Source organism: Oratosquilla oratoria, chromosome 18 (genome assembly GCF_046742065.1).
Source record: "Oratosquilla oratoria isolate Oo_2021 chromosome 18, ASM4674206v1, whole genome shotgun sequence".
Lineage (NCBI taxonomy): Eukaryota > Metazoa > Arthropoda > Malacostraca > Stomatopoda > Squillidae > Oratosquilla > Oratosquilla oratoria.
In genome coordinates, this window is record NC_134794.1 from 58,539,964 (window position 1) to 58,549,963 (window position 10,000).

At 46.3% G+C, this 10,000-nt stretch overlaps 1 protein-coding gene across 6 annotated transcripts in view; it reads left to right on the forward strand.

Moving 5' to 3' along the window:
- Positions 1–10,000, forward strand: part of Tomosyn (syntaxin-binding protein tomosyn) — an 870,373-nt gene that overhangs the window by 81,551 nt on the left and 778,822 nt on the right. The gene's annotated exons all lie outside the window — the stretch shown is intronic.

The following is a 10,000-nucleotide window of genomic DNA, read 5'->3' on the forward strand; positions in this document are numbered from 1 at the left end:
CATTATTTTTTTTGCGACCCAACTTTAATTTACATTAAAAGGAGAATGCCGGTCACCTCTGAATTTCAGCAAGCCCATCTCTCTGTAGTTCTTCTTTAACATTTCTTCCTTTTCTGTCACTATCTTTAGTCGCGATATTGTATCCAAGGATAGAAGCGCTGGTTACTGACAACGAAATGCGATTTCGGCTCTTTCTTTCCCTCCCCTCCCCACATCCTTACGTTTCACTCCCCTTAACTCCATGTCTCCCCTGCACTCCTACCCTTACCTCTCAACCCTCTTCCCACTCCTCCTACTCCTCTTCCCACTCCTCCACTCCTTCCCTCCCAATCTTCCCTCCTCCCTACGCCCTTGTCCCTCTCAACTCTCCCGTTTCCCGTCCCATTTTCCCTCTCTTCCTTTCCCTCGTTGCCTCTCTTTCCTTCCCTCTCCCTCCTCCCTCTCCATCCTCTATTCTCCATCCCTCCCTCTTCCTCCTCTCCCTCCCCCGACTCCCTGACTCTCCGATCCCCGTGTCTCCTTCCCTCCCCCTCCCCCTCCTCACTCTCCCTCCTCCCTATTCTCCCTCCCTCTTCCCCCTCCCTCCCTCTTACCCCTCCCACTCCCTGACTCCCCAATCCCCGCTTCTCCCATCACTCCTGTATCTGTTCCTCCCAGCCAATCCTTCAAGATGGCGAGTACCATCGATTCAGCTTATGCTTTCAGAAAATTCAGCCGTAAATTCTCGATGACCTGATCCGACCTCCCGCCTCAGTCCTCTCCTTTGCTGCATACATAATTCCCGTTCTGTCCCTCCATTTCCGTCTCCAGCTCGCTGCAACCCGTCTGGGGTATTGGTGACATCAATTTTGTGGTCAACACAGTAGGGACTTGGCTGACGCCCATCCGCACCGGAGTTATGCAGGAAAAAATTATATGTAAATTATAATAATAATGATAATAGAGTGATAATGACGGTAATAATAATAGTGATAATAATGATAATGATAATAGCGATAATGATAATAATCTACTGCCCCACTCTACTTGTAAAGGTTAGAAAATACTCTCCAGTCTCATAATAATAATGATAATAGTAATAGTGATAATGATAGTAATAATAATAGTGATGATAATAGCGATAATGAAAATAATAGTAATAATGATATTAATCTACTGCCCCACTCTACTTGTAAAGATTAGAAAATACTCTCCAGTCTCATAATAAAAATGATAATAGTAATAATGATAATGATAGTAATAATAGTGATGATAATACCGATAATGATAATAATAGTAATAATGATAATAATCTACTGCCTCACTCTACTTGTAAAGGTTAGAAAATACTCTCCAGTCTAATAAAAAAATAAAATAAAAAAAAACTTGTCCCACTTGGCCTCTGTCCTTGCATCTCCCCGTCTCGTCTAGTTCGCGTCCCAGTCCTCACCACTCCCTCCTGTCGTCATCCTGATCCGTGTAACCGCTCCTGCCTTTACTGCTTCCCACTGTTCATCGCATGCAGTGCACAAACACGACCACAACATAATTGGGGTGGAGGATCTTTCGTAAGACTCCTGAAGGCGCCATCGGTTTCATCACGGTCACCACCACGACCAACACCACGACCAGCACCACCACCACTACGACCAGCACCACCACCACTACGACCAGCACCACCACCACCACTACGACCAGCACCACCACCACCACGACCAGCACCACCACCACTACGACCAGCACCGCCACCACCACGACCAACACCACGACGACCACCACCACTACGACCAGCACCACCACCACTACGACCAGCACCACCACCACCACTACGACCAGCACCACCACCACCAGTATGACCAGCACCACCACCACTACGACCAGCGCCACCAGTATGACCACCACCACCAGTATGACCACCACCACCACTACGACCAGCGCCACCAGTATAACCACCACGACCAAACAACAACAACAGCAATTCCCTCTGGATCGCAGCGCCGTCACCTTGCTTACCTCGCCCTTACCCTCCCCATCCTGCCCCAGGGGGTCTAATCCAGGTGGGGGGGGGGGTGGAGCCTAATTCCCTGTGGTGTCTCTCTTCGCCAGAGCTAAATCCCGAGTAGCGATCCAAAGTGGATATGAAGTCCTTCAGGCGTGTCTTGCCGAATGCTGCACCACGGAACTCGGATCTTAGTTCCATGCTGTGTGCTTTAACTTGTGTAAACACCATTTAGGTTCTGGTCTGTATGCTTTTAGCATTGTATGCTGCACGGTACATGGGTGAAAGAAGTGTAAACAAGAGAGGAAAATGTAGCATGAAATGGTGTCTCGGGAGGAAAAAGAGAAATAAAGAGCTGAAGGGAAATGTCGTTTAAGGAGGGAATGCACAGACCAGACAAAAAGGCGAAGAAAGAAAGAAAGGAAGAGCAGCGCCCTTCTTCTCCAGAGACTCCTCTCTCTTCATCCAGTAGGATCTTCCTTTCCACACGAACCAGGCTTAACGAGCCTCCTCCTCCTTCTCCTCCTCCTCCTCCTCCTCCTCCTCCTCCTCCTCCTCCTCCTCCTCTTGGCCCTCCTGCTCTTACTCATACTCCTCCTCTTCGTCTCTTCCTCTTCGTACTCTTACCTCTTCCTTCCTCATTCCCCTCTTCCTCATTCCCACCTCCTCTCTCCCCCTCCTCCTCCCTCCTCTTCCTCCCTCCCTCTCACCCCTCCCTCCCTCCCTCGCTGCCTCCTCCTAAGGGCCCTCCTGCGACCCGTGCCGCCAATACCGATATGCAAATGTGCTGAGGGGGAGGAAATTGCCGCTCCGCTCTCGGTAAATATAAAGCAGCACCTTGTCTTCACTAAGTAAATATATAAATATATATAGAATATAATATCTAATACTTAATATACAGTATATAATGTATACTTCTATATACATATATACTGTGTATATGTATATATATACTGTATATATATGTGTGTATATATATATATATATATATATATATATATAATGTATATATTTATAAAGTATAAAGTGTGTGTGTGTGTGTGTGTGTGTGTGGCTGTGTGCGTGCGTGCACAGCACCCTTGCCTTATCAGACTCCGTCCTAGATTCTGACAGTACCAATAAAGTGCCAACAGAGTGCCTATTTACCAAGACAAATGGCTTTCCCGCAGGAAGGAAAGCCCTCTGACGTTTTACAATCAGCCCCGTTCGTGCTGGCAGATTGTACAACAAGAGTCATATCAAGGACTCGTATTTTTCGTCGTAAATATCTTAAGCGAAAGCATGGGGACGGACAGTATATGTGAACTATTGTGCAATTAAATTTGCAGCCGCGGAATATGTTGACGTGGGATCGGTCCAAAGCGAGGTCGGATATAGAAAATGGAATAATTCGCAGGTAAGCAAGCAAAGGGACTGTAGGCGTGACGTCATGTCGCTCAGGTCTTTGTTCAACCGAGTTTTGAGAAATTGGCGGGGAATTTGTTTCACTTAGGGCTCATAATTTTGTTCCTGCCAACTTCTAGATAAAATGTATATACGACCGGCAGGCATATGTATTCAAAAGGAAAATAGGTTTAAATGGGAAGTTGTAAATACTTTTGATAAAAGTTTCGTTGATAGGTACTTCAGCGGTTATCCCAAACTGACCCAGAGCTCCACAAATAGACTTTTCGTCATGGAATTGTGAATGCGTTTCTTGTGTACCATGGTCCTCTTGCAGTAGGCGCCTTTTTTGGCAGACAAACAAGTCTGCATTGCTGTACGTCCTGGTGGCTCGTCGTGTTTGTTGGGTGATAACATTGTGTTAAATGTCGTCACAGGCAGCCGCGTTGTGGTTCCCCGCTTATCTTTTATCAGTGGCGATGTGGGTGGCCCGCATTCCTCCATCCCGTAGTGGACTGCTCAACTCATGGTTTGAGCTTCGATGTTGTATTCTGGATCCTTGAGAACCTTACACGTGGATTTTTTGTTGTCACTGGGGCACTGACTGAATGAGTTGCATGCAATTTGAGTACGTGACTTTGTGATGCCCCCACGGGCAGTAACACAGCAGGAAACATCCTAGCCAGTGCGAGAAATGAGTTTATGTCCTGAGAAACACAAGTGTCTCCATTTGTACAGGGATGAATTGTTTTGAAATACGGATTCGATAAATGAATGGGTGAAATGAAATGAAATAAGATGAAAGACATAGGTAAGACACCGTACTCACGCGTAAACATTTTGTCAGTGCTTACCATCTGTGCAAATATGTCCATTAAGGGAACAAACACAGGCGCGCGCGAGCGACTCGATGGCGCAGTTGGTAGTTTTCCCGGCTGCCATTACAGTGGTCCGGGTTCGAATCCCACCCAGGGCTGAAACAATTTTAGTATCGCTGTGCTGCGAATCGTTACTCCAACTCTCGTGGGCGGGGAGTTGGGTGTGTGTGCGTGTAAGGTCACAGCATTACCCATAGATCGGTCATATATGAACTCTGAGCTCTCGGGAGGGAAATAGCTGTCGACCACGAGGCCAGCACGTGATCCAAGACCATGGTGAATCACACACACACACACACACACACACGCACGACGCACGCACGCACACAGGTTGCGTATTTAAAAATTTACATTTTATTTATTAAACAAAGAAGGTCTATTTACTTAGGCTGCTGATGAATATAATGTGGAAAGACTGGAGAACGTTGCTTTTGGACACGAACGGAAAACGGATTGGGGCCATGGCTTTTAGGAAAATGGACGAGATGCTCCGTAATACAATGCAACATGACGGACGACTGGCAAGCGCTCATGCAAAAATCTATAATGTATTCGTTGAGAATGAACACTCCTTTCAATAGCACTGTATAATCTAGAGATTTTGTTATTATTATCCAACAATTTCATTATTGCGTTTCTTTGCTTCGAAGAAGTATTGTTTGAATAAGCCCACGCACGATTCGGGGCTATGCTCAATTCGGGGCCTATGCTCAATTCGGGGCCTATGCTCAATTCGGGGCCAATGCTCAATTCGGGGCCTTGCTCAATTCGGGGCCTTGCTCAGTTTGGGGCCCTAGATTGAATCCCATATCAAGCATTTTTCAGAAGGAAATTAATAGAGGTTGTCACCAATTGGAAGGCGTTAACCTAATAAGTACACAGGTTGATTTTTTATTGTTGCTGTCGCCAGACGATTTTACTCGGCTGAGGAAGTCCATCGTAGCGCTCAGGGAAGTTACGTATATACGAAGAAATCTGTAAAACAAAGAATAATAATAGTAGATTAAAATGATAATAATGATATAATAATACTGATGATAATATAATGTAATAACGATAAACATAATATATATAATATAACAATAATAAATACATGTACCAAGGGATTTTTCCCCCTTACAAGGGAGGTAGCCAAACTCAAAGGCATAAATCCACTCCCACCCATTTCATTCCCACATACTCCACTCCCATTCACCAGCCCTCCCTCCCTCTTATCTTGGCTCCTCCTGGATGACGGGTCATCCTTGCATCTCGCCCACTGCTCTGGGTCAGAAGCAATGCAGCAAGACACAGCACATTCACAGCAAGGCCGATTCATTGAATCGATGACACCCCCCTGTCCGTTCCCTCGTGCAGAAAAAGAGAAGACGGGGAGAAATCCCTTCGGGATGCGTCAAAATATCATTCACAAATAACCACTCCCTAACTCTCCATCCCCCCATCCACTCCCTTCCATGCATCATAGCATCATCTATACACAAACATTTTCCACTCAACCCTATCTTCTGTCTTCTTCCTCAACAGACATTCCCCTTTCTCCCAATGACCCTTTTACCCCATCCATCCATCTTATCCGTGGTCGCCCCTTCATGTTCACTCCTTCCACATCTGCCTTTCACACCTCTTTTACTAACCTTTTTTCACTCATTCTTTCCGTGTGTCCAAACCATCCCAATACTCTTTCATCAACCCTATCTCCCAACTCCCTTTCCACCACCGCTCTCCTCCTCACCTCCTCGTTTCTCACTCTATCCAGCCCGGTGACCCCTACCATACTTCTCAAGCATCTCATCTCAAAAAACACTTTAGCTCTTCCTCTCTTATGTTCCATGTTTACCTCTCGCACCCACCTAATCCATGTATGAATTGAACAGCCAGGGCGACATGACACATCCCGAGCGAAGTCCCACCTTTACCTCAAACCACTCGCTCTCTCAATTTCTAATTCTAACACAAGTTCTACTACTTTCGTAAAAACTCTTGACTGCTCTTAGCAGTTTTCTTACTATCCCATATATCAACAATACTTCCCACAATGCCTTCCTGTCTACCCTATCATAAGCTTTTTCCAAATCCATAAAGGCCGAAGAAACATTCTTACCTTTTCCTAAGACTTTCTCACATATCTGCCTTACCACAAAAATCTGATCCACACAACTCATACCTTTCCTAAGCCCACACTGCTCCTCACCAATTACTCCCTCTGTTTCTCTCCTAATCCTCTCAATCAAGACCCTCCCATAAGCCTTCCCAGTTACACTCAACAAACTGATCCCTCTGAAAATACTACACTCACACTTGTCCCCTTTTCCCTTGTAAAGCGGAACTATACAGGCACTCCTCCAGTCCTCCGGTACTCTACCCTCTTTTAAACAAACATTAAACAACTTCACCAGCCAGTCCACCATCACTTTACCTCCCCTTTTTAGACACTGCGCTTGACACCCATCCAACCCAGGTGCCATCTTAATAACTGCTTTCACCTCTCTCCTTATTTCTCCTCCATTTTCCTCATACATCATTGTCATTTTCCTAGCGCTTCCCACTGCAACTACCTTTCCCTCCCTATCCTCCTTCATATTAAGCAACTCCCTATAATACTCTGCCCATTTTCCTCTTATCGCCATCTCTTCCAATGTCATCTCACCATCTACACCTTTTACCTTTTCTTCTGTAATCGATTCGCCTCCTTTTCCTCTCTTAATTTCCTTCCAAAACATCTTTTCATTACTTTCAAAATTTTCTGTCGTACTTTTACCCCATTTCAGATCTCTCCTTTTTGCCTCCTTTATCTTATGTTTTACTTCTCTTCTTTTTTCTTTGTAACTCAGAAATTATTTTCTCGTCCTATTTTGCAACCCGGGGCAACGGGTTTATCTTTGAATCTTTAGGCAACATTTATTGGTCCAGTCTCCTTCTCTCGTCCCACTGGGCCTCTCTCCCTCCCACTCTCTCTCTTCCCTCCCATTTCTCCTTCTCCTCTTCCTCCCACTTCCTCCCTCCCCTCTTCCTCCAACCCAGACCTACGTCATCCTCTTCGCCGTTTCCTAATTTGGTTTGGGTGTCTGCGATGACATGAGGTATGACGCCAGAATGGACAGCTTGAATAATGCACACACACACACACACACACACACACACACACACACACACACACACACACACACACACACACACACACACACACACACACACACACACACACACACACACACACACACACACACACACACACACACACACACACACACACACACACCACACACACACACACACACCACACACACACACACACACCACACACCACACACACACACACACACACACACACACACACACCACACCACACACACCACACCACACACACCACACCACACACATACAGAGAGAGAGAGAGAAAGAGAGAGAGAGAAAAGCTTAATACCACTTCAGGTCGGACTTGGGTGAGCGTGGCCCACTCCACCTGGCCCATCATATACTTGTGTACACAGTGGCAGACGAGTGTTGGAAGAGTGGCGCAGCTTATAGGTGGAGTAAAAGGGAGTTTGGGTGTGTGTGGGGCGAGAGTTAGTCCCAACGGAATGTGAGTGTTGGGAAGTCTGGAGTGGGCGCGGGGAGGGGGAGTTCTCAGCACCATTCACCTAAGTGGGCTTAAGGCTTATGGGAATTCTCAGAAATAGATGGGGAGGGGAGGGCTGGAGACGCAGGTCCTGTGTTGATGATGTGGAAGCCGTCCCACCCACCCCCACCCCCTCCCCTGCCCTCAACAGACCGGCCATGCCACGAACCTTTTACTGCCAAGTGCTGAGGTTCTTGACCCAACTTCTGTTGCTTGGCCTTCAGAAGAAAGCCCTTTCAAGCCAGGAGACACGTAGCTTTGACAGAAACAGTCAGCTCTGCCATGTGATGACTGATGGAGCAAGTAACACAGTCACTGCTGGGGATCGGAGAAGAGTGTAGGATTCGAACCCATAACTGATGATGCTACCAGCGCCCTTCCAAGACTGAATAACATCGTTGAGCCCCCTATTCAGAGACTCTGTGGCCCCAAGAAGGATCCCACGTCGAGAATCCTTGGCCTAGGGGGGGGGGTCCTCTGAGCAAAAGGAGATCGCCTGGTGCTAATTAGCTAGGCTGGGGTACTTGGCTCCTACTGCCGGGAAAGAAGAAGTCTGTAGCTGCCATTGGTGGTACGTGTGCGCGTGTGTGTATACACACACACACACGCACATATATATATATATATATATATATATATATATATATATATATATATATATATATATAATATATATGATATATATTTGTATTAAAATGACACCATTAAAATTGTCGAACGCCATGTCCAGTAGCTCTCGGCAATCATCAATCTAAAAGTTTTCCTGCAGCGGTGGCGGAGGCGGCAGCCTGCGAGCAACAACTGCAGTCATGTTGCTGATGGCTGGGCTCAGTTTGGACTGACGAACCTGTGCGGTTTGGATAAATTCGGCTCGGTTCTGTTCGTCTGAGTCGGGCTCGATTGCACTCGAGTCGACTTGACTCGGGTAAAATCGACTCTGCTCCACGCGTTTTGCACTTCTTGACAAAATTCGGCTTCAATCGGTTCGCTTTGGCTCGACCCACCTACAGTAAATGTGTTATTAAAGTGGATTATTTTCCTTCGACTATTGGAGCAGATTTGCAACCAGTAGCCTCTGGGAAGGAATCTTTTGTGATGGAGGACAATGATTTTCCTCCAGCATATCTAATTGCATTTTATGTAATTTTGTTGAGAAAACAAAACAGTTTTCCATAGCGATTTTACGTCAGAAAAAAAAACTGGAGGTTTGTGACACCGCCGATTAATTGGGTGTTGGAGGAAAAATAGCCCAGTGTGATAGCCCCTTAACTGTAGGCCAACTTTAGATGTAGCTTGCTTGCATAGCGGGAGTGGAATTGGAAGAATCTGGGCTGAGGACTTGCCTCCCTAGGATCCACTCGCGAATGTCTTTTACGAGATCCTTGACTGCTTATCGTTGGCGTGAGGTCCACCTTGACACACAAAAGGAAAAAAAAATGCCGCAAAGGGGAATTGGTCACTTGGTGATTGGTTGCATCTGAATTAGTTGGCCCAGGAGAGGTTAGGTTAATCAAGATTAGGTTTGATAATGTTCATTTCGGTTAGAGTTGTGTTGGGTCAGGCTTGGCCACATGTGCTGATAGCGTATTAAGAATTCTTGGTCGAGGAAAGGTTAGGTTAGGGTTCTGTACTGTTGATGGTGGTCGTGGTCCTGGTAATGGGAATTGTGGTGGTGGGTATGGCAGAAGTGGTGGGTTATGAAGATAGTAGTTGTTATGGTGGTGGTTATAATAGTGGTAGCGGTTGGGATAGTGGGAGTAATGGTTGTCGTAATGTGTGTAGTTTTTTCGCCAGAATGGAGCAATCAAGGAACCTGGTCGGCCCAGCAGACCTCCTTTATTGTTTGACTTCTTGCTTGACTGCAACACCTGATCTTCTCATCTCCCTCCACCCCCTCCCTCTCTCCCCCATCACTCTCTTTCTCTCTCTCTCTCTCTCTCTCTCTCTCTCTGTCTTTCTTTATTTCTCCCTCTCTCTCCCCCTTCCTCTCTCTCTCTCTCTCTCTCTCTCTCTCTCTCTCTCTCTCTCCCTTCCTCTCTCTTTCTATTTCTCTCACTCACTCTGTCTCTCTCTTACACACACACACACACACACACACACACACACACACACACACACGCACACACACCATCAGCAATTGCT